Source organism: Siphateles boraxobius, unplaced genomic scaffold (genome assembly GCF_051911475.1).
Source record: "Siphateles boraxobius isolate OS27281-9 unplaced genomic scaffold, OSU_SipBor_1 270, whole genome shotgun sequence".
NCBI classification, from domain to species: domain Eukaryota; kingdom Metazoa; phylum Chordata; class Actinopteri; order Cypriniformes; family Leuciscidae; genus Siphateles; species Siphateles boraxobius.
Window position 1 is genome coordinate 12,164 of NW_027508888.1, and position 20,773 is coordinate 32,936.

Below are 20,773 nucleotides of genomic sequence, written 5' to 3' on the forward strand. Positions count from 1 at the left end.
TAGTCGTCAAACCATCCACACTTTCCCAGTTCACAACTTCGAGTCTTGTGTCAGCAGTGTGAATGTAAGTTTTACCAAGCACAAAAGGGTAGTGATGGGAGAAACAAAGCTTTGAACAGATTGTTTCGCAACATTATTCACTGTTTCCAAGCGTTCGGAACGCAACACACTGGTCAGAACAGTGAAAATGCAACAACAAAAAAAGACTCAGGCCAAACATTCAAAAAACACCTTTTACAAACCTATTGCAAACGCTTTCTTGAAAGTAAAACCTTTCAAATGCAATTAGCTAAACATAATCAAGTGAGTCTTGAACGGCAGGTTGACTTTAACAGCACCTTCCACGGTAAAGCCCGAGCTTATGCAAGGTGTTTGGTCGTGATAAAGAAGAAGACTCTCCGTCGGGGAATCGAACCCCGGTCTTCCGCGTGACAGGCGGAGATACTGTCCACTATACTAACGAGGACTGGTCATCCCAAGTGCTTCTCTGGGCGGTACGGTACTGTTGTCTATGCTCAACCGTTGAGACGTCAATTAATACTGGATATGCTTTCCATTAATGGAGTTATTATTATTTAAGCCTTTTATTTTGGCCAAGGAGCTCACCCTGTCCTATGGAGGTATCCACCCGCAATCCAAGGAGATGAAGGGTTTGTTCATTTAGCATCCAGGAAGTTCATAAAAATCTCATGCGAATACTACCACTGGTCTTCGACATACTATCGGATTCAGTGACATCCTCTTGGACAGGGTTTGCGGACATTTGGTGATGGGGCAGATTCTTTTTACATTTGCTCCTTCCTCTAATGGATATGGCTGTATTATTGTTTTTTTTTTAAAGAAAATAAGCTGGATGGGAGGAGCCTGCACCAGACATTACCCTTGCTGAGCATGGTTGCATGTGCTTGGGACCACATTGTCCATACGTCTCATGGGTACAGCTCGAGTTTCTCTTCATTCACGCATAAATCTTTCGCCTTTTACTAAAGATTTCCGTGGAGGGGAACATTTGCGAGTTTCTGATATTTTTGGATGCTCTGCTCACAGCAGAGCTACATGTGTTTGTTCAAGAACAGAGGACGTTTGGCAGCTTGTAACAAAGTACCACAATAGGCTGGGTCACAGATCGAGCGTGGCTAAAAGAATTGGCTGTTTTGTCCAAGCAAGCGGTGTGAATGTAAGTTTTACCAAGCACAAAAGGGTAGTGATGGGAGAAACAAAGCTTTGAACTGATTGCTTCGCAAAATTATTCACTGTTTCCAAGCGTTCGGAACGGAACACGCTGGTCAGAACAGTGAAAATCCCACACAAAAAAAAGACTCAGGCCAAACATTCAAAAAACACCTTCCACAAACCTATTGCAAACGCTTTCTTGAAAGTAAAATCTTTCAAATGCAATTAGCTAAAAATAATCAAGCGAGTCTTGAACGGCAGGTTGACTTTAACAGCACCTTCCACGGTAAAGCCCGAGCTTATGCAAGGTGTTTGGTCGTGATAAAGAAGAAGACTCCCCGTCGGGGAATCGAACCCCGGTCTTCCGCGTGACAGGCGGAGATACTGTCCACTATACTAACGAGGACTGGTCATCACAGTTGCTTCTCTGGGCGGTGTGTTACTGTTGTCTATGCTCAACCGTTGAGACGTCACTTAATACTGGATATGCTTTCCATTAATGGAGTTATTATTATTTAAACATTTTATTTTGGCCAAAGAGCTCACCCTGTCCTATGGAGGTATCCAAGAATTGTCTTGCTCACAGCAGAGCTACATGTGTTTGTTCAAGAACAGAGGACTTTGGCAGCTTGTAACAAAGTACCACAATAGGTTGGGCCAGAGATTGAGCGTGGCTAAAAGAATTGGCTGTTTTGTCCAAGACTGGATCTGGGTAGTCGTCAAACCATCCACACTTTCCCAGTTCACAACTTCGAGTCTTGTGTCAGCAGTGTGAATGTAAGTTTTACCAAGCACAAAAGGGTAGTGATGGGAGAAACAAAGCTTTGAACCGATTGTTTCGCAACATTATTCACTGTTTCCAAGCGTTCGGAACGCAACACACTGGTCAGAACAGTGAAAATGCAACAAAAAAAAAAGACTCAGGCCAAACATTCAAAAAACACCTTTTACAAACCTATTGCAAACGCTTTCTTGAAAGTAAAATCTTTCAAATGCAATTAGCTAAACATAATCAAGTGAGTCTTGAACGGCAGGTTGACTTTAACAGCGCCTTCCACTGTAAAGCCTGAGCTTATACAAGGTGTTTGGTCGTGATAAAGAAGAAGACTAATCGAACCCCGGTCTTCCGCGTGACAGGCGGAGATACTGTCCACTATACTAACGAGGACTGGTCATCCCAATTGCTTCTCTGGGCGGTACGGTACTGTTGTCTATGCTCAACCGTTGAGACGTCACTTAATACTGGATATGCTTTCCATTAATGGAGTTATTATTATTTAAGCCTTTTATTTTGGCCAAGGAGCTCACCCTGTCCTATGGAGGTATCCATCCGCAATCTAAGGAGATGAAGGGTTTGTTCATTTAGCATCCAGGAAGTTCATAAAAATCTCATGCGAATACTACCACTGGTCTTCGACATACTATCGGATTCAGTGACATCCTCTTGGACAGGGTTTGCGGACATTTGGTGATGGGGCAGATTCTTTTTACATTTGCTCCTTCCTCTAATGGATATGGCTGTATTATTGTTTTTTAAAAAAAAGAAAATAAGCTGGATGGGATGGGAGGAGCCAGCTCGAGTTTCTCTTCATTCACGCATAAATCTTTCGCCTTTTACTAAAGATTTCCGTGGAGGGGAACATTTGCGAGTTTCTGATATTTTTGGATGCTCTGCTCACAGCAGAGCTACATGTGATTGTTCAAGAACAGAGGACGTTTGGCAGCTTGTAACAAAGTACCACAATAGGCTGGGCCACAGATCGAGCGTGGCTAAAAGTATCCACCCGCAATCCAAGGAGATGAAGGGTTTGTTCATTTAGCATCCAGGAAGTTCATAAAAATCTCATGCGAATACTACCACTGGTCTTCGACATACTATCGGATTCAGTGACATCCTCTTGGACAGGGTTTGCGGACATTTGGTGATGGGGCAGATTCTTTTTACATTTGCTCCTTCCTCTAATGGATATGGCTGTATTATTGTTTTTTTTTTAAAGAAAATAAGCTGGATGGGAGGAGCCTGCACCAGACATTACCCTTGCTGAGCATGGTTGCATGTGCTTGGGACCACATTGTCCCAACGTCTCATGGGTACAACTAGAGTTTCTCTTCATTCACGCATAAATCTTTCGCCTTTTACTAAAGATTTCCGTGGAGGGGAACATTTGCGAGTTTCTGATATTTTTGGATGCTCTGCTCGCAGCAGAGCTACATGTGTTTGTTCAAGAACAGAGGACGTTTGGCAGCTTGTAACAAAGTACCACAATAGGCTGGGCCAAATATCGAGCGTGGCTAAAAGAATTGGCTGTTTTGTCCAAGACAGCGGTGTGAATGTAAGTTTTACCAAGCACAAAAGGGTAGTGATGGGAGAAACAAAGCTTTGAACTGATTGCTTCGCAAAATTATTCACTGTTTCCAAGCGTTCGGAACGGAACACGCTGGTCAGAACAGTGAAAATCCCACAAAAAAAAAAAAGACTCAGGCCAAACATTCAAAAAACACCTTTTACAAACCTATTGCAAACGCTTTCTTGAAAGTAAAATCTTTCAAATGCAATTAGCTAAAAATAATCAAGTGAGTCTTGAACGGCAGGTTGACTTTAACAGCACCTTCCACGGTAAAGCCCGAGCTTATGCAAGGTGTTTGGTCGTGATAAAGAAGAAGACTCCCCGTCGGGGAATCGAACCCCGGTCTTCCGCGTGACAGGCGGAGATACTGTCCACTATACTAACGAGGACTGGTCATCACAGTTGCTTCTCTGGGCTGGTTGTTACTGTTGTCTATGCTCAACCGTTGAGACGTGACTTAATACTGGATATGCTTTCCATTAATGGAGTTATTATTATTTAAACATTTTATTTTGGCCAAAGAGCTCACCCTGTCCTATGGAGGTATCCAAGAATCGTCTTGCTCACAGCAGAGCTACATGTGTTTGTTCAAGAACAGAGGACGTTTGGCAGCTTGTAACAAAGTACCACAATAGGGTGGGCCAGAGATTGAGAGTGGCTAAAAGAATTGGCTGTTTTGTCCAAGACTGGAACTGGGTAGTCGTCAAACCATCCACACTTTCCCAGTTCACAACTTCGAGTCTTGTGTCAGCAGTGTGAATGTAAGTTTTACCAAGCACAAAAGGGTAGTGATGGGAGAAACAAAGCTTTGAACCGATTGTTTCGCAACATTATTCACTGTTTCCAAGCGTTCGGAACGCAACACACTGGTCAGAACAGTGAAAATGCAACAACAAAAAAAGACTCAGGCCAAACATTCAAAAAACACCTTTTACAAACCTATTGCAAACGCTTTCTTGAAAGTAAAATCTTTCAAATGCAATTAGCTAAACATAATCAAGTGAGTCTTGAACGGCAGGTTGACTTTAACAGCGCCTTCCACTGTAAAGCCTGAGCTTATACAAGGTGTTTGGTCGTGATAAAGAAGAAGACTAATCGAACCCCGGTCTTCCGCGTGACAGGCGGAGATACTGTCCACTATACTAACGAGGACTGGTCATCCCAATTGCTTCTCTGGGCGGTACGGTACTGTTGTCTATGCTCAACCGTTGAGACGTCACTTAATACTGGATATGCTTTCCATTAATGGAGTTATTATTATTTAAGCCTTTTATTTTGGCCAAGGAGCTCACCCTGTCCTATGGAGGTATCCATCCGCAATCTAAGGAGATGAAGGGTTTGTTCATTTAGCATCCAGGAAGTTCATAAAAATCTCATGCGAATACTACCACTGGTCTTCGACATACTATCGGATTCAGTGACATCCTCTTGGACAGGGTTTGCGGACATTTGGTGATGGGGCAGATTCTTTTTACATTTGCTCCTTCCTCTAATGGATATGGCTGTATTATTGTTTTTTAAAAAAAAGAAAATAAGCTGGATGGGATGGGAGGAGCCAGCTCGAGTTTCTCTTCATTCACGCATAAATCTTTCGCCTTTTACTAAAGATTTCCGTGGAGGGGAACATTTGCGAGTTTCTGATATTTTTGGATGCTCTGCTCACAGCAGAGCTACATGTGTTTGTTCAAGAACAGAGGACGTTTGGCAGCTTGTAACAAAGTACCACAATAGGCTGGGCCACAGATCGAGCGTGGCTAAAAGTATCCACCCGCAATCCAAGGAGATGAAGGGTTTGTTCATTTAGCATCCAGGAAGTTCATAAAAATCTCATGCGAATACTACCACTGGTCTTCGACATACTATCGGATTCAGTGACATCCTCTTGGACAGGGTTTGCGGACATTTGGTGATGGGGCAGATTCTTTTTACATTTGCTCCTTCCTCTAATGGATATGGCTGTATTATTGTTTTTAAAAAAAAAGAAAATAAGCTGGATGGGAGGAGCCTGCACCAGACATTACCCTTGCTGAGCATGGTTGCATGTGCTTGGGACCACATTGTCCCAACGTCTCATGGGTACAGCTCGAGTTTTTCTTCATTCACGCATAAATCTTTCGCCTTTTACTAAAGATTTCCGTGGAGGGGAACATTTGCGAGTTTCTGATATTTTTGGATGCTCTGCTCACAGCAGAGCTACATGTGTTTGTTCAAGAACAGAGGACGTTTGGCAGCTTGTAACAAAGTACCACAATAGGCTGGGCCACAGATCGAGCGTGGCTAAAAGAATTGGCTGTTTTGTCCAAGACAGCGGTGTGAATGTAAGTTTTACCAAGCACAGAAGGGTAGTGATGGGAGAAACAAAGCTTTGAACTGATTGCTTCGCAAAATTGTTCACTGTTTCCAAGCGTTCGGAACGGAACACGCTGGTCAGAACAGTGAAAATCCCACAAAAAAAAAGACTCAGGCCAAACATTCAAAAAACACCTTTTACAAACCTATTGCAAACGCTTTCTTGAAAGTAAAATCTTTCAAATGCAATTAGCTAAAAATAATCAAGCGAGTCTTGAATGGCAGGTTGACTTTAACAGCACCTTCCACGGTAAAGCCCGAGCTTATGCAAGGTGTTTGGTCGTGATAAAGAAGAAGACTCCCCGTCGGGGAATCGAACCCCGGTCTTCCGCGTGACAGGCGGAGATACTGTCCACTATACTAACGAGGACTGGTCATCACAGTTGCTTCTCTGGGCGGTGTGTTACTGTTGTCTATGCTCAACCGTTGAGACGTCACTTAATACTGGATATGCTTTCCATTAATGGAGTTATTATTATTTAAACATTTTATTTTGGCCAAAGAGCTCACCCTGTCCTATGGTGGTATCCAAGAATTGTCTTGCTCACAGCAGAGCTACATGTGTTTGTTCAAGAACAGAGGACGTTTGGCAGCTTGTAACAAAGTACCACAATAGGTTGGGCCAGAGATTGAGCGTGGCTAAAAGAATTGGCTGTTTTGTCCAAGACTGGAACTGGGTAGTCGTCAAACCATCCACACTTTCCCAGTTCACAACTTCGAGTCTTGTGTCAGCAGTGTGAATGTAAGTTTTACCAAGCACAAAAGGGTAGTGATGGGAGAAACAAAGCTTTGAACCGATTGTTTCGCAACATTATTCACTGTTTCCAAGCGTTCGGAACGCAACACACTGGTCAGAACAGTGAAAATGCAACAAAAAAAAACACTCAGGCCAAACATTCAAAAACACCTTTTACAAACCTATTGCAAACGCTTTCTTGAAAGTAAAATCTTTCAAATGCAATTAGCTAAACATAATCAAGTGAGTCTTGAACGGCAGGTTGACTTTAACAGCGCCTTCCACTGTAAAGCCTGAGCTTATGCAAGGTGTTTGGTCGTGATAAAGAAGAAGACTAATCGAACCCCGGTCTTCCGCGTGACAGGCGGAGATACTGTCCACTATACTAACTAGGACTGGTCATCCCAATTGCTTCTCTGGGCGGTACGGTACTGTTGTCTATGCTCAACCGTTGAGACGTCACTTAATACTGGATATGCTTTCCATTAATGGAGTTATTATTATTTAAGCCTTTTATTTTGGCCAAGGAGCTCACCCTGTCCTATGGAGGTATCCATCCGCAATCTAAGGAGATGAAGGGTTTGTTCATTTAGCATCCAGGAAGTTCATAAAAATCTCATGCGAATACTACCACTGGTCTTCGACATACTATCGGATTCAGTGACATCCTCTTGGACAGGGTTTGCGGACATTTGGTGATGGGGCAGATTCTTTTTACATTTGCTCCTTCCTCTAATGGATATGGCTGTATTATTGTTTTTAAAAAAAAAGAAAATAAGCTGGATGGGAGGAGCCTGCACCAGACATTACCCTTGCTGAGCATGGTTGCATGTGCTTGGGACCACATTGTCCCAACGTCTCATGGGTACAGCTCGAGTTTTTCTTCATTCACGCATAAATCTTTCGCCTTTTACTAAAGATTTCCGTGGAGGGGAACATTTGCGAGTTTCTGATATTTTTGGATGCTCTGCTCACAGCAGAGCTACATGTGTTTGTTCAAGAACAGAGGACGTTTGGCAGCTTGTAACAAAGTACCACAATAGGCTGGGCCACAGATCGAGCGTGGCTAAAAGAATTGGCTTTTTTGTCCAAGACAGCGGTGTGAATGTAAGTTTTACCAAGCACAAAAGGGTAGTGATGGGAGAAACAAAGCTTTGAACTGATTGCTTCGCAAAATTGTTCACTGTTTCCAAGCGTTCGGAACGGAACACGCTGGTCAGAACAGTGAAAATCCCATAAAAAAAAAGACTCAGGCCAAACATTCAAAAAACACCTTTTACAAACCTATTGCAAACGCTTTCTTGAAAGTAAAATCTTTCAAATGCAATTAGCTAAAAATAATCAAGCGAGTCTTGAATGGCAGGTTGACTTTAACAGCACCTTCCACGGTAAAGCCCGAGCTTATGCAAGGTGTTTGGTCGTGATAAAGAAGAAGACCCCCCGTCGGGGAATCGAACCCCGGTCTTCCGCGTGACAGGCGGAGATACTGTCCACTATACTAAAGAGGACTGGTCATCCCAATTGCTTCTCTGGGCGGTACGGTACTGTTGTCTATGCTCAACCGTTGAGACGTCACTTAATACTGGATATGCTTTCCATTAATGGAGTTATTATTATTTAAGCCTTTTATTTTAGCCAAGGAGCTCACCCTGTCCTATGGAGGTATCCACCCGCAATCCAAGGAGATGAAGGGTTTGTTCATTTAGCATCCAGGAAGTTCATAAAAATCTCATGCGAATACTACCACTGGTCTTCGACATACTATCGGATTCAGTGACATCCTCTTGGACAGGGTTTGCGGACATTTGGTGATGGGGCAGATTCTTTTTACATTTGCTCCTTCCTCTAATGGATATGGCTGTATTATTGTTTTTAAAAAAAAAGAAAATAAGCTGGATGGGAGGAGCCTGCACCAGACATTACCCTTGCATTGTTGCATGTGCTTGGGACCACATTGTCCATACGTCTCATGGGTACAGCTCGAGTTTCTCTTCATTCACGCATAAATCGTTCGCCTTTTACTAAAGATTTCCGTGGAGGGGAACATTTGCGAGTTTCTGATATTTTTGGATGCTCTGCTCACAGCAGAGCTACATGTGTTTGTTCAAGAACAGAGGACGTTTGGCAGCTTGTAACAAAGTACCACAATAGGCTGGGTCACAGATCGAGCGTGGCTAAAAGAATTGGCTGTTTTGTCCAAGCAAGCGGTGTGAATGTAAGTTTTACCAAGCACAAAAGGGTAGTGATGGGAGAAACAAAGCTTTGAACTGATTGCTTCGCAAAATTATTCACTGTTTCCAAGCGTTCGGAACGGAACACGCTGGTCAGAACAGTGAAAATCCCACACAAAAAAAAGACTCAGGCCAAACATTCAAAAAACACCTTCCACAAACCTATTGCAAACGCTTTCTTGAAAGTAAAATCTTTCAAATGCAATTAGCTAAAAATAATCAAGCGAGTCTTGAACGGCAGGTTGACTTTAACAGCACCTTCCACGGTAAAGCCCGAGCTTATGCAAGGTGTTTGGTCGTGATAAAGAAGAAGACTCCCCGTCGGGGAATCGAACCCCGGTCTTCCGCGTGACAGGCGGAGATACTGTCCACTATACTAACGAGGACTGGTCATCACCGTTGCTTCTCTGGGCGGTGTGTTACTGTTGTCTATGCTCAACCGTTGAGACGTCACTTAATACTGGATATGCTTTCCATTAATGGAGTTATTATTATTTAAACATTTTATTTTGGCCAAAGAGCTCACCCTGTCCTATGGAGGTATCCAAGAATTGTCTTGCTCACAGCAGAGCTACATGTGTTTGTTCAAGAACAGAGGACGTTTGGCAGCTTGTAACAAAGTACCACAATAGGTTGGGCCAGAGATTGAGCGTGGCTAAAAGAATTGGCTGTTTTGTCCAAGACTGGAACTGGGTAGTCGTCAAACCATCCACACTTTCCCAGTTCACAACTTCGAGTCTTGTGTCAGCAGTGTGAATGTAAGTTTTACCAAGCACAAAAGGGTAGTGATGGGAGAAACAAAGCTTTGAACCGATTGTTTCGCAACATTATTCACTGTTTCCAAGCGTTCGGAACGCAACACACTGGTCAGAACAGTGAAAATGCAACAAAAAAAAAAGACTCAGGCCAAACATTCAAAAACACCTTTTACAAACCTATTGCAAACGCTTTCTTGAAAGTAAAATCTTTCAAATGCAATTAGCTAAACATAATCAAGTGAGTCTTGAACGGCAGGTTGACTTTAACAGCGCCTTCCACTGTAAAGCCTGAGCTTATGCAAGGTGTTTGGTCGTGATAAAGAAGAAGACTAATCGAACCCCGGTCTTCCGCGTGACAGGCGGAGATACTGTCCACTATACTAACGAGGACTGGTCATCCCAATTGCTTCTCTGGGCGGTACGGTACTGTTGTCTATGCTCAACCGTTGAGACGTCACTTAATACTGGATATGCTTTCCATTAATGGAGTTATTATTATTTAAGCCTTTTATTTTGGCCAAGGAGCTCACCCTGTCCTATGGAGGTATCCATCCGCAATCTAAGGAGATGAAGGGTTTGTTCATTTAGCATCCAGGAAGTTAATAAAAATCTCATGCGAATACTACCACTGGTCTTCGACATACTATCGGATTCAGTGACATCCTCTTGGACAGGGTTTGCGGACATTTGGTGATGGGGCAGATTCTTTTTACATTTGCTCCTTCCTCTAATGGATATGGCTGTATTATTGTTTTTGTTTTTTTAAAGAAAATAAGCTGGATGGGAGGAGCCTGCACCAGACATTACCCTTGCTGAGCATGGTTGCATGTGCTTGGGACCACATTGTCCCAACGTCTCATGGGTACAGCTCGAGTTTCTCTTCATTCACGCATAAATCTTTCGCCTTTTACTAAAGATTTCCGTGGAGGGGAACATTTGCGAGTTTCTGATATTTTTGGATGCTCTGCTCACAGCAGAGCTACATGTGTTTGTTCAAGAACAGAGGACGTTTGGCAGCTTGTAACAAAGTACCACAATAGGCTGGGCCACAGATCGTGCGTGGCTAAAAGTATCCACCCGCAATCCAAGGAGATGACGGGTTTGTTCATTTAGCATCCAGGAAGTTCATAAAAATCTCATGCGAATACTACCACTGGTCTTCGACATACTATCGGATTCAGTGACATCCTCTTGGACAGGGTTTGCGGACATTTGGTGATGGGGCAGATTCTTTTTACATTTGCTCCTTCCTCTAATGGATATGGCTGTATTATTGTTTTTAAAAAAAAAGAAAATAAGCTGGATGGGAGGAGCCTGCACCAGACATTACCCTTGCATTGTAGCATGTGCTTGGGACCACATTGTCCATACGTCTCATGGGTACAGCTCGAGTTTCTCTTCATTCACGCATAAATCTTTCGCCTTTTACTAAAGATTTCCGTGGAGGGGAACATTTGCGAGTTTCTGATATTTTTGGATGCTCTGCTCACAGCAGAGCTACATGTGTTTGTTCAAGAACAGAGGACGTTTGGCAGCTTGTAACAAAGTACCACAATAGGCTGGGTCACAGATCGAGCGTGGCTAAAAGAATTGGCTGTTTTGTCCAAGCAAGCGGTGTGAATGTAAGTTTTACCAAGCACAAAAGGGTAGTGATGGGAGAAACAAAGCTTTGAACTGATTGCTTCGCAAAATTATTCACTGTTTCCAAGCGTTCGGAACGGAACACGCTGGTCAGAACAGTGAAAATCCCACACAAAAAAAAGACTCAGGCCAAACATTCAAAAAACACCTTCCACAAACCTATTGCAAACGCTTTCTTGAAAGTAAAATCTTTCAAATGCAATTAGCTAAAAATAATCAAGCGAGTCTTGAACGGCAGGTTGACTTTAACAGCACCTTCCACGATAAAGCCCGAGCTTATGCAAGGTGTTTGGTCGTGATAAAGAAGAAGACTCCCCGTCGGGGAATCGAACCCCGGTCATCCGAGTGACAGGCGGAGATACTGTCCACTATACTAACGAGGACTGGTCATCACCGTTGCTTCTCTGGGCGGTGTGTTACTGTTGTCTATGCTCAACCGTTGAGACGTCACTTAATACTGGATATGCTTTCCATTAATGGAGTTATTATTATTTAAACATTTTATTTTGGCCAAAGAGCTCACCCTGTCCTATGGAGGTATCCAAGAATTGTCTTGCTCACAGCAGAGCTACATGTGTTTGTTCAAGAACAGAGGACGTTTGGCAGCTTGTAACAAAGTACCACAATAGGTTGGGCCAGAGATTGAGCGTGGCTAAAAGAATTGGCTGTTTTGTCCAAGACTGGAACTGGGTAGTCGTCAAACCATCCACACTTTCCCAGTTCACAACTTCGTCTTGTGTCAGCAGTGTGAATGTAAGTTTTACCAAGCACAAAAGGGTAGTGATGGGAGAAACAAAGCTTTGAACCGATTGTTTCGCAACATTATTCACTGTTTCCAAGCGTTCGGAACGCAACACACTGGTCAGAACAGTGAAAATGCAACAAAAAAAAAAGACTCAGGCCAAACATTCAAAAACACCTTTTACAAACCTATTGCAAACGCTTTCTTGAAAGTAAAATCTTTCAAATGCAATTAGCTAAACATAATCAAGTGAGTCTTGAACGGCAGGTTGACTTTAACAGCGCCTTCCACTGTAAAGCCTGAGCTTATGCAAGGTGTTTGGTCGTGATAAAGAAGAAGACTAATCAAACCCCGGTCTTCCGCGTGACAGGCGGAGATACTGTCCACTATACTAACGAGGACTGGTCATCCCAATTGCTTCTCTGGGCGGTACGGTACTGTTGTCTATGCTCAACCGTTGAGACGTCACTTAATACTGGATATGCTTTCCATTAATGGAGTTATTATTATTTAAGCCTTTTATTTTGGCCAAGGAGCTCACCCTGTCCTATGGAGGTATCCATCCGCAATCTAAGGAGATGAAGGGTTTGTTCATTTAGCATCCAGGAAGGTCATAAAAATCTCATGCGAATACTACCACTGGTCTTCGACATACTATCGGATTCAGTGACATCCTCTTGGACAGGGTTTGCGGACATTTGGTGATGGTGCAGATTCTTTTTACATTTGCTCCTTCCTCTAATGGATATGGCTGTATTATTGTTTTTTTTTTTTAAAAGAAAATAAGCTGGATGGGAGGAGCCTGCACCAGACATTACCCTTGCTGAGCATGGTTGCATGTGCTTGGGACCACATTGTCCCAACGTCTCATGGGTACAGCTCGAGTTTCTCTTCATTCACGCATAAATCTTTCGCCTTTTACTAAAGATTTCCGTGGAGGGGAACATTTGCGAGTTTCTGATATTTTTGGATGCTCTGCTCACAGCAGAGCTACATGTGTTTGTTCAAGAACAGAGGACGTTTGGCAGCTTGTAACAAAGTACCACAATAGGCTGGGCCACAGATCGTGCGTGGCTAAAAGTATCCACCCGCAATCCAAGGAGATGACGGGTTTGTTCATTTAGCATCCAGGAAGTTCATAAAAATCTCATGCGAATACTACCACTGGTCTTCGACATACTATCGGATTCAGTGACATCCTCTTGGACAGGGTTTGCGGACATTTGGTGATGGGGCAGATTCTTTTTACATTTGCTCCTTCCTCTAATGGATATGGCTGTATTATTGTTTTTAAAAAAAAAGAAAATAAGCTGGATGGGAGGAGCCTGCACCAGACATTACCCTTGCATTGTAGCATGTGCTTGGGACCACATTGTCCATACGTCTCATGGGTACAGCTCGAGTTTCTCTTCATTCACGCATAAATCTTTCGCCTTTTACTAAAGATTTCCGTGGAGGGGAACATTTGCGAGTTTCTGATATTTTTGGATGCTCTGCTCACAGCAGAGCTACATGTGTTTGTTCAAGAACAGAGGACGTTTGGCAGCTTGTAACAAAGTACCACAATAGGCTGGGTCACAGATCGAGCGTGGCTAAAAGAATTGGCTGTTTTGTCCAAGCAAGCGGTGTGAATGTAAGTTTTACCAAGCACAAAAGGGTAGTGATGGGAGAAACAAAGCTTTGAACTGATTGCTTCGCAAAATTATTCACTGTTTCCAAGCGTTCGGAACGGAACACGCTGGTCAGAACAGTGAAAATCCCACACAAAAAAAAGACTCAGGCCAAACATTCAAAAAACACCTTCCACAAACCTATTGCAAACGCTTTCTTGAAAGTAAAATCTTTCAAATGCAATTAGCTAAAAATAATCAAGCGAGTCTTGAACGGCAGGTTGACTTTAACGGCACCTTCCACGGTAAAGCCCGAGCTTATGCAAGGTGTTTGGTCGTGATAAAGAAGAAGACTGCCCGTCGAGGAATCGAACCCCGGTCTTCCGCGTGACAGGCGGAGATACTGTCCACTATACTAACGAGGACTGGTCATCACCGTTGCTTCTCTGGGCGGTGTGTTACTGTTGTCTATGCTCAACCGTTAAGACGTCACTTAATACTGGATATGCTTTCCAATAATGGAGTTATTATTATTTAAACATTTTATTTTGGCCAAAGAGCTCACCCTGTCCTATGGAGGTATCCAAGAATTGTCTTGCTCACAGCAGAGCTACATGTGTTTGTTCAAGAACAGAGGACGTTTGGCAGCTTGTAACAAAGTACCACAATAGGTTGGGCCAGAGATTGAGCGTGGCTAAAAGAATTGGCTGTTTTGTCCAAGACTGGAACTGGGTAGTCGTCAAACCATCCACACTTTCCCAGTTCACAACTTCGAGTCTTGTGTCAGCAGTGTGAATGTAAGTTTTACCAAGCACAAAAGGGTAGTGATGGGAGAAACAAAGCTTTGAACCGATTGTTTCGCAACATTATTCACTGTTTCCAAGCGTTCGGAACGCAACACACTGGTCAGAACAGTGAAAATGCAACAAAAAAAAAAGACTCAGGCCAAACATTCAAAAAACACCTTTTACAAACCTATTGCAAACGCTTTCTTGAAAGTAAAATCTTTCAAATGCAATTAGCTAAACATAATCAAGTGAGTCTTGAACGGCAGGTTGACTTTAACAGCGCCTTCCACTGTAAAGCCTGAGCTTATGCAAGGTGTTTGGTCGTGATAAAGAAGAAGACTAATCGAACCCCGGTCTTCCGCGTGACAGGCGGAGATACTGTCCACTATACTAACGAGGACTGGTCATCCCAATTGCTTCTCTGGGCGGTACGGTACTGTTGTCTATGCTCAACCGTTGAGACGTCACTTAATACTGGATATGCTTTCCATTAATGGAGTTATTATTATTTAAGCCTTTTATTTTGGCCAAGGAGCTCACCCTGTCCTATGGAGGTATCCATCCGCAATCTAAGGAGATGAAGGGTTTGTTAATTTAGCATCCAGGAAGTTCACAAAAATCTCATGCGAATACTACCACTGGTCTTCGACATACTATCGGATTCAGTGACATCCTCTTGGACAGGGTTTGCGGACATTTGGTGATGGGGCAGATTCTTTTTACATTTGCTCCTTCCTCTAATGGATATGGCTGTATTATTGTTTTTAAAAAAAAAGAAAATAAGCTGGATGGGAGGAGCCTGCACCAGACATTACCCTTGCTGAGCATGGTTGCATGTGCTTGGGACCACATTGTCCCAACGTCTCATGGGTACAGCTCGAGTTTCTCTTCATTCACGCATAAATCTTTCGCCTTTTACTAAAGATTTCCGTGGAGGGGAACATTTGCGAGTTTCTGATATTTTTGGATGCTCTGCTCACAGCAGAGCTACATGTGTTTGTTCAAGAACAGAGGACGTTTGGCAGCTTGTAACAAAGTACCACAATAGGCTGGGCCACAGATCGAGCGTGGCTAAAAGAATTGGCTGTTTTGTCCAAGACAGCGGTGTGAATGTAAGTTTTACCAAGCACAAAAGGGTAGTGATGGGAGAAACAAAGCTTTGAACTGATTGCTTCGCAAAATTGTTCACTGTTTCCAAGCGTTCGGAACGGAACACGCTGGTCAGAACAGTGAAAATCCCACAAAAAAAAAGACTCAGGCCAAACATTCAAAAAACACCTTTTACAAACCTATTGCAAACGCTTTCTTGAAAGTAAAATCTTTCAAATGCAATTAGCTAAAAATAATCAAGCGAGTCTTGAACGGCAGGTTGACTTTAACAGCACCTTCCACGGTAAAGCCCGAGCTTATGCAAGGTGTTTGGTCGTGATAAAGAAGAAGACTCACCGTCGGGGAATCGAACCCCGGTCTTCCGCGTGACAGGCGGAGATACTGTCCACTATACTAACGAGGACTGGTCATCACAGTTGCTTCTCTGGGCGGTGTGTTACTGTTGTCTATGCTCAACCGTTGAGACGTCACTTAATACTGGATATGCTTTCCATTAATGGAGTTATTATTATTTAAACATTTTATTTTGGCCAAAGAGCTCACCCTGTCCTATGGAGGTATCCAAGAATTGTCTTGCTCACAGCAGAGCTACATGTGTTTGTTCAAGAACAGAGGACGTTTGGCAGCTTGTAACAAAGTACCACAATAGGTTGGGCCAGAGATTGAGAGTGGCTAAAAGAATTGGCTGTTTTGTCCAAGACTGGAACTGGGTAGTCGTCAAACCATCCACACTTTCCCAGTTCACAACTTCGAGTCTTGTGTCAGCAGTGTGAATGTAAGTTTTACCAAGCACAAAAGGGTAGTGATGGGAGAAACAAAGCTTTGAACCGATTGTTTCGCAACATTATTCACTGTTTCCAAGCGTTCGGAACGCAACACACTGGTCAGAACAGTGAAAATGTAACAAAAAAAAAAGACTCAGGCCAAACATTCAAAAAACACCTTTTACAAACCTATTGCAAACGCTTTCTTGAAAGTAAAATCTTTAAAAATCCAATTAGCTAAACATAATCAAGTGAGTCTTGAACGGCAGGTTGACTTTAACAGCGCCTTCCACGGTAAAGCCTGAGCTTATGCAAGGTGTTTGGCCGTGATAAAGAAGAAGACTAATCGAACCCCGGTCTTCCGCGTGACAGGCGGAGATACTGTCCACTATACTAACGAGGACTGGTCATCCCAATTGCTTCTCTGGGCGGTACGGTACTGTTGTCTATGCTCAACCGTTGAGACGTCAATTAATACTGGATATGCTTTCCATTAATGGAGTTATTATTATTTAAGCCTTTTATTTTGGCCAAGGAGCTCACCCTGTCCTATGGAGGTATCCACCCGCAATCCAAAGAGATGAAGGGTTTGTTCATTTAGCATCCAGGAAGTTCATAAAAATCTCATGCGAATACTACCACTGGTCTTCGACATACTATCGGATTCAGTGACATCCTCTTGGACAGGGTTTGCGGACATTTGGTGATGGGGCAGATTCTTTTTACATTTGCTCCTTCCTCTAATGGATATGGCTGTATTATTGTTTTTTTTTTTAAAAGAAAATAAGCTGGATGGGAGGAGCCTGCACCAGACATTACCCTTGCTGAGCATGGTTGCATGTGCTTCGAACCACATTGTCCCAACGTCTCATGGGTACAGCTCGAGTTTCTCTTCATTCACGCATAAATCTTTCGCCTTTTACTAAAGATTTCCGTGGAGGGGAACATTTGCGAGTTTCTTATATTTTTGGATGCTCTGCTCGCAGCAGAGCTACATGTGTTTGTTCAAGAACAGAGGACGTTTGGCAGCTTGTAACAAAGTACCACAATAGGCTGGGCCAAAGATCGAGCGTGGCTAAAAGAATTGGCTGTTTTGTCCAAGACAGCGGTGTGAATGTAAGTTTTACCAAGCACCAAAGGGTAGTGATGGGAGAAACAAAGCTTTGAACTGATTGCTTCGCAAAATTATTCACTGTTTCCAAGCGTTCGGAACGGAACACGCTGGTCAGAACAGTGAAAATCCCACAAAAGAAAAAAGACTCAGGCCAAACATTCAAAAAACACCTTTTACAAACCTATTGCAAACGCTTTCTTGAAAGTAAAATCTTTCAAATGCAATTAGCTAAAAATAATCAAGCGAGTCTTGAACGGCAGGTTGACTTTAACAGCACCTTCCACGGTAAAGCCCGAGCTTATGCAAGGTGTTTGGTCGTGATAAAGAAGAAGACTCCCCGTCGGGGAATCGAACCCCGGTCTTCCGCGTGACAGGCGGAGATACTGTCCACAATACTAACGAGGACTGGTCATCACAGTTGCTTCTCTGGGCGGTGTGTTACTGTTGTCTATGCTCAACCGTTGAGACGTCACTTAATACTGGATATGCTTTCCATTAATGGAGTTATTATTATTTAAACATTTTATTTTGGCCAAAGAGCTCACCCTGTCCTATGGAGGTATCCAAGAATTGTCTTGCTCACAGCAGAGCTACATGTGTTTGTTCAAGAACAGAGGACGTTTGGCAGCTTGTAACAAAGTACCACAATAGGTTGGGCCAGAGATTGAGCGTGGCTAAAAGAATTGGCTGTTTTGTCCAAGACTGGAACTGGGTAGTCGTCAAACCATCCACACTTTCCCAGTTCACAACTTCGAGTCTTGTGTCAGCAGTGTGAATGTAAGTTTTACCAAGCACAAAAGGGTAGTGATGGGAGAAACAAAGCTTTGAACCGATTGTTTCGCAACATTATTCACTGTTTCCAAGCGTTCGGAACGCAACACACTGGTCAGAACAGTGAAAATGCAACAAAAAAAAAAAGACTCAGGCCAAACATTCAAAAAACACCTTTTACAAACCTATTGCAAACGCTTTCTTGAAAGTAAAATCTTTCAAATGCAATTAGCTAAACATAATCAAGTGAGTCTTGAACGGCAGGTTGACTTTAACAGCGCCTTCCACGGTAAAGCCTGAGCTTATGCAAGGTGTTTGGTCGTGATAAAGAAGAAGACTAATCGAACCCCGGTCTTCCACGTGACAGGCGGAGATACTGTCCATTATACTAACGAGGACTGGTCATCCCAATTGCTTCTCTGGGCGGTACGGTACTGTTGTCTATGCTCAACCGTTGAGACGTCACTTAATACTGGATATGCTTTCCATTAATGGAGTTATTATTATTTAAGCCTTTTATTTTGGCCAAGGAGCTCACCCTGTCCTATGGAGGTATCCACCCGCAATCCAAGGAGATGAAGGGTTTGTTCATTTAGCATCCAGGAAGTTCATAAAAATCTCATGCGAATACTACCACTGGTCTTCGACATACTATCGGATTCAGTGACATCCTCTTGGACAGGGTTTGCGGACATTTGGTGATGGGGCAGATTCTTTTAACATTTGCTCCTTCCTCTAATGGATATGGCTGTATTATTGTTTTTTTTTTAAAGAAAATAAGCTGGATGGGAGGAGCCTGCACCAGACATTACCCTTGCTGAGCATGGTTGCATGTGCTTGGGACCACATTGTCCCAACGTCTCATGGGTACAGCTCGAGTTTCTCTTCATTCACGCATAAATCTTTCGCCTTTTACTAAAGATTTCCGTGGAGGGGAACATTTGCGAGTTTCTGATATTTTTGGATGCTCTGCTCGCAGCAGAGCTACATGTGTTTGTTCAAGAACAGAGGACGTTTGGCAGCTTGTAACAAAGTACCACAATAGGCTGGGCCACAGATCGTGCGTGGCTAAAAGCATCCACCCGCAATCCAAGGAGATGAAGGGTTTGTTCATTTAGCATCCAGGAAGTTCATAAAAATCTCATGCGAATACTACCACTGGTCTTCGACATACTATCGGATTCAGTGACATCCTCTTGGACAGGGTTTGCGGACATTTGGTGATGGGGCAGATTCTTTTTACATTTGCTCCTTCCTCTAATGGATATGGCTGTATTATTGTTTTTTTTTTTTTAAAGAAAATAAGCTGGATGGGAGGAGCCTGCACCAGACATTACCCTTGCTGAGCATGGTTGCATGTGCTTGGGACCACATTGTCCCAACGTCTCATGGGTACAGCTCGAGTTTCTCTTCATTCACGCATAAATCTTTCGCCTTTTACTAAAGATTTCCGTGGAGGGGAACATTTGCGAGTTTCTGATATTTTTGGATGCTCTGCTCACAGCAGAGCTACATGTGTTTGTTCAAGAACAGAGGACGTTTGGCAGCTTGTAACAAAGTACCACAATAGGCTGGGCCACAGATCGTGCGTGGCTAAAAGTATCCACCCGCAATCCAAGGAGATGACGGGTTTGTTCATTTAGCATCCAGGAAGTTCATAAAAATCTCATGCGAATACTACCACTGGTCTTCGACATACTATCGGATTCAGTGACATCCTCTTGGACAGGGTTTGCGGACATTTGGTGATGGGGCAGATTCTTTTTACATTTGCTCCTTCCTCTAATGGATATGGCTGTATTATTGTTTTAAAAAAAAAAGAAAATAAGCTGGATGGGAGGAGCCTGCACCAGACATTACCCTTGCATTGTAGCATGTGCTTGGGACCACATTGTCCATACGTCTCATGGGTACAGCTCGAGTTTCTCTTCATTCACGCATAAATCTTTCGCCTTTTACTAAAGATTTCCGTGGAGGGGAACATTTGCGAGTTTCTGATATTTTTGGATGCTCTGCTCACAGCAGAGCTACATGTGTTTGTTCAAGAACAGAGGACGTTTGGCAGCTTGTAACAAAGTACCACAATAGGCCGGGTCACAGATCGAGCGTGGCTAAAAGAATTGGCTGTTTTGTCCAAGCAAGCGGTGTGAATGTAAGTTTTACCAAGCACAAAAGGGTAGTGATGGGAGAAACAAAGCTTTGAACTGATTGCTTCGCAAAATTATTCACTGTTTCCAAGCGTTCGGAACGGAACACGCTGGTCAGAACAGTGAAAATCCCACACAAAAAAAAGACTCAGGCCAAACATTCAAAAAACACCTTCCACAAACCTATTGCAAACGCTTTCTTGAAAGTAAAATCTTTCAAATGCAATTAGCTAAAAATAATCAAGCGAGTCTTGAACGGCAGGTTGACTTTAACAGCACCTTCCACGGTAAAGCCCGAGCTTATGCAAGGTGTTTGGTCGTGATAAAGAAGAAGACTCCCCGTCGGGGAATCGAACCCCGGTCTTCCGCGTGACAGGCGGAGATACTGTCCACTATACTAACGAGGACTGGTCATCACCGTTGCTTCTCTGGGCGGTGTGTTACTGTTGTCTATGCTCAACCGTTGAGACGTCACTTAATACTGGATATGC

General features: G+C 43.2%; 21 non-coding genes across 21 annotated transcripts; 16 read left to right on the plus strand and 5 right to left on the minus strand.

Moving 5' to 3' along the window:
• The first annotated feature begins 939 nt into the window (after positions 1 to 939).
• Positions 940 to 1,054, plus strand: LOC143752996 (U5 spliceosomal RNA). The gene has a single exon (XR_013207478.1). It is a non-coding gene; the product is annotated as a U5 spliceosomal RNA (small nuclear RNA).
• Positions 1,055 to 1,507: 453 nt separating this feature from the next.
• trnad-guc (transfer RNA aspartic acid (anticodon GUC)) lies at positions 1,508 to 1,579 on the minus strand. The gene has a single exon. It is a non-coding gene; the product is annotated as a tRNA-Asp (tRNA).
• A 1,167-nt stretch (positions 1,580 to 2,746) lies between these two features.
• On the plus strand, positions 2,747 to 2,861 carry LOC143752997 (U5 spliceosomal RNA). The gene has a single exon (XR_013207479.1). It is a non-coding gene; the product is annotated as a U5 spliceosomal RNA (small nuclear RNA).
• A 406-nt stretch (positions 2,862 to 3,267) lies between these two features.
• LOC143752965 (U5 spliceosomal RNA) lies at positions 3,268 to 3,383 on the plus strand. Its single transcript, XR_013207451.1, has one exon. It is a non-coding gene; the product is annotated as a U5 spliceosomal RNA (small nuclear RNA).
• Positions 3,384 to 3,838: 455 nt separating this feature from the next.
• Positions 3,839 to 3,910, minus strand: trnad-guc (transfer RNA aspartic acid (anticodon GUC)). Its single transcript has one exon. It is a non-coding gene; the product is annotated as a tRNA-Asp (tRNA).
• Positions 3,911 to 5,078: 1,168 nt separating this feature from the next.
• Positions 5,079 to 5,193, plus strand: LOC143752998 (U5 spliceosomal RNA). Its single transcript, XR_013207480.1, has one exon. It is a non-coding gene; the product is annotated as a U5 spliceosomal RNA (small nuclear RNA).
• A 408-nt stretch (positions 5,194 to 5,601) lies between these two features.
• Positions 5,602 to 5,716, plus strand: LOC143752947 (U5 spliceosomal RNA). The gene has a single exon (XR_013207434.1). It is a non-coding gene; the product is annotated as a U5 spliceosomal RNA (small nuclear RNA).
• Positions 5,717 to 6,168: 452 nt separating this feature from the next.
• trnad-guc (transfer RNA aspartic acid (anticodon GUC)) lies at positions 6,169 to 6,240 on the minus strand. Its single transcript has one exon. It is a non-coding gene; the product is annotated as a tRNA-Asp (tRNA).
• Positions 6,241 to 7,475: 1,235 nt separating this feature from the next.
• LOC143752948 (U5 spliceosomal RNA) lies at positions 7,476 to 7,590 on the plus strand. The gene has a single exon (XR_013207435.1). It is a non-coding gene; the product is annotated as a U5 spliceosomal RNA (small nuclear RNA).
• A 993-nt stretch (positions 7,591 to 8,583) lies between these two features.
• On the plus strand, positions 8,584 to 8,698 carry LOC143752974 (U5 spliceosomal RNA). Its single transcript, XR_013207460.1, has one exon. It is a non-coding gene; the product is annotated as a U5 spliceosomal RNA (small nuclear RNA).
• A 453-nt stretch (positions 8,699 to 9,151) lies between these two features.
• On the minus strand, positions 9,152 to 9,223 carry trnad-guc (transfer RNA aspartic acid (anticodon GUC)). The gene has a single exon. It is a non-coding gene; the product is annotated as a tRNA-Asp (tRNA).
• Positions 9,224 to 10,461: 1,238 nt separating this feature from the next.
• LOC143752999 (U5 spliceosomal RNA) lies at positions 10,462 to 10,576 on the plus strand. The gene has a single exon (XR_013207481.1). It is a non-coding gene; the product is annotated as a U5 spliceosomal RNA (small nuclear RNA).
• Positions 10,577 to 10,979: 403 nt separating this feature from the next.
• On the plus strand, positions 10,980 to 11,094 carry LOC143753001 (U5 spliceosomal RNA). The gene has a single exon (XR_013207483.1). It is a non-coding gene; the product is annotated as a U5 spliceosomal RNA (small nuclear RNA).
• A 1,761-nt stretch (positions 11,095 to 12,855) lies between these two features.
• Positions 12,856 to 12,970, plus strand: LOC143753002 (U5 spliceosomal RNA). The gene has a single exon (XR_013207484.1). It is a non-coding gene; the product is annotated as a U5 spliceosomal RNA (small nuclear RNA).
• A 403-nt stretch (positions 12,971 to 13,373) lies between these two features.
• On the plus strand, positions 13,374 to 13,488 carry LOC143753003 (U5 spliceosomal RNA). The gene has a single exon (XR_013207485.1). It is a non-coding gene; the product is annotated as a U5 spliceosomal RNA (small nuclear RNA).
• Positions 13,489 to 15,250: 1,762 nt separating this feature from the next.
• On the plus strand, positions 15,251 to 15,365 carry LOC143753004 (U5 spliceosomal RNA). Its single transcript, XR_013207486.1, has one exon. It is a non-coding gene; the product is annotated as a U5 spliceosomal RNA (small nuclear RNA).
• A 1,763-nt stretch (positions 15,366 to 17,128) lies between these two features.
• LOC143752935 (U5 spliceosomal RNA) lies at positions 17,129 to 17,243 on the plus strand. Its single transcript, XR_013207422.1, has one exon. It is a non-coding gene; the product is annotated as a U5 spliceosomal RNA (small nuclear RNA).
• A 1,763-nt stretch (positions 17,244 to 19,006) lies between these two features.
• On the plus strand, positions 19,007 to 19,121 carry LOC143752946 (U5 spliceosomal RNA). The gene has a single exon (XR_013207433.1). It is a non-coding gene; the product is annotated as a U5 spliceosomal RNA (small nuclear RNA).
• A 410-nt stretch (positions 19,122 to 19,531) lies between these two features.
• On the plus strand, positions 19,532 to 19,646 carry LOC143753005 (U5 spliceosomal RNA). Its single transcript, XR_013207487.1, has one exon. It is a non-coding gene; the product is annotated as a U5 spliceosomal RNA (small nuclear RNA).
• Positions 19,647 to 20,049: 403 nt separating this feature from the next.
• On the plus strand, positions 20,050 to 20,164 carry LOC143753006 (U5 spliceosomal RNA). The gene has a single exon (XR_013207488.1). It is a non-coding gene; the product is annotated as a U5 spliceosomal RNA (small nuclear RNA).
• A 453-nt stretch (positions 20,165 to 20,617) lies between these two features.
• trnad-guc (transfer RNA aspartic acid (anticodon GUC)) lies at positions 20,618 to 20,689 on the minus strand. The gene has a single exon. It is a non-coding gene; the product is annotated as a tRNA-Asp (tRNA).
• Positions 20,690 to 20,773: the final 84 nt, after the last annotated feature.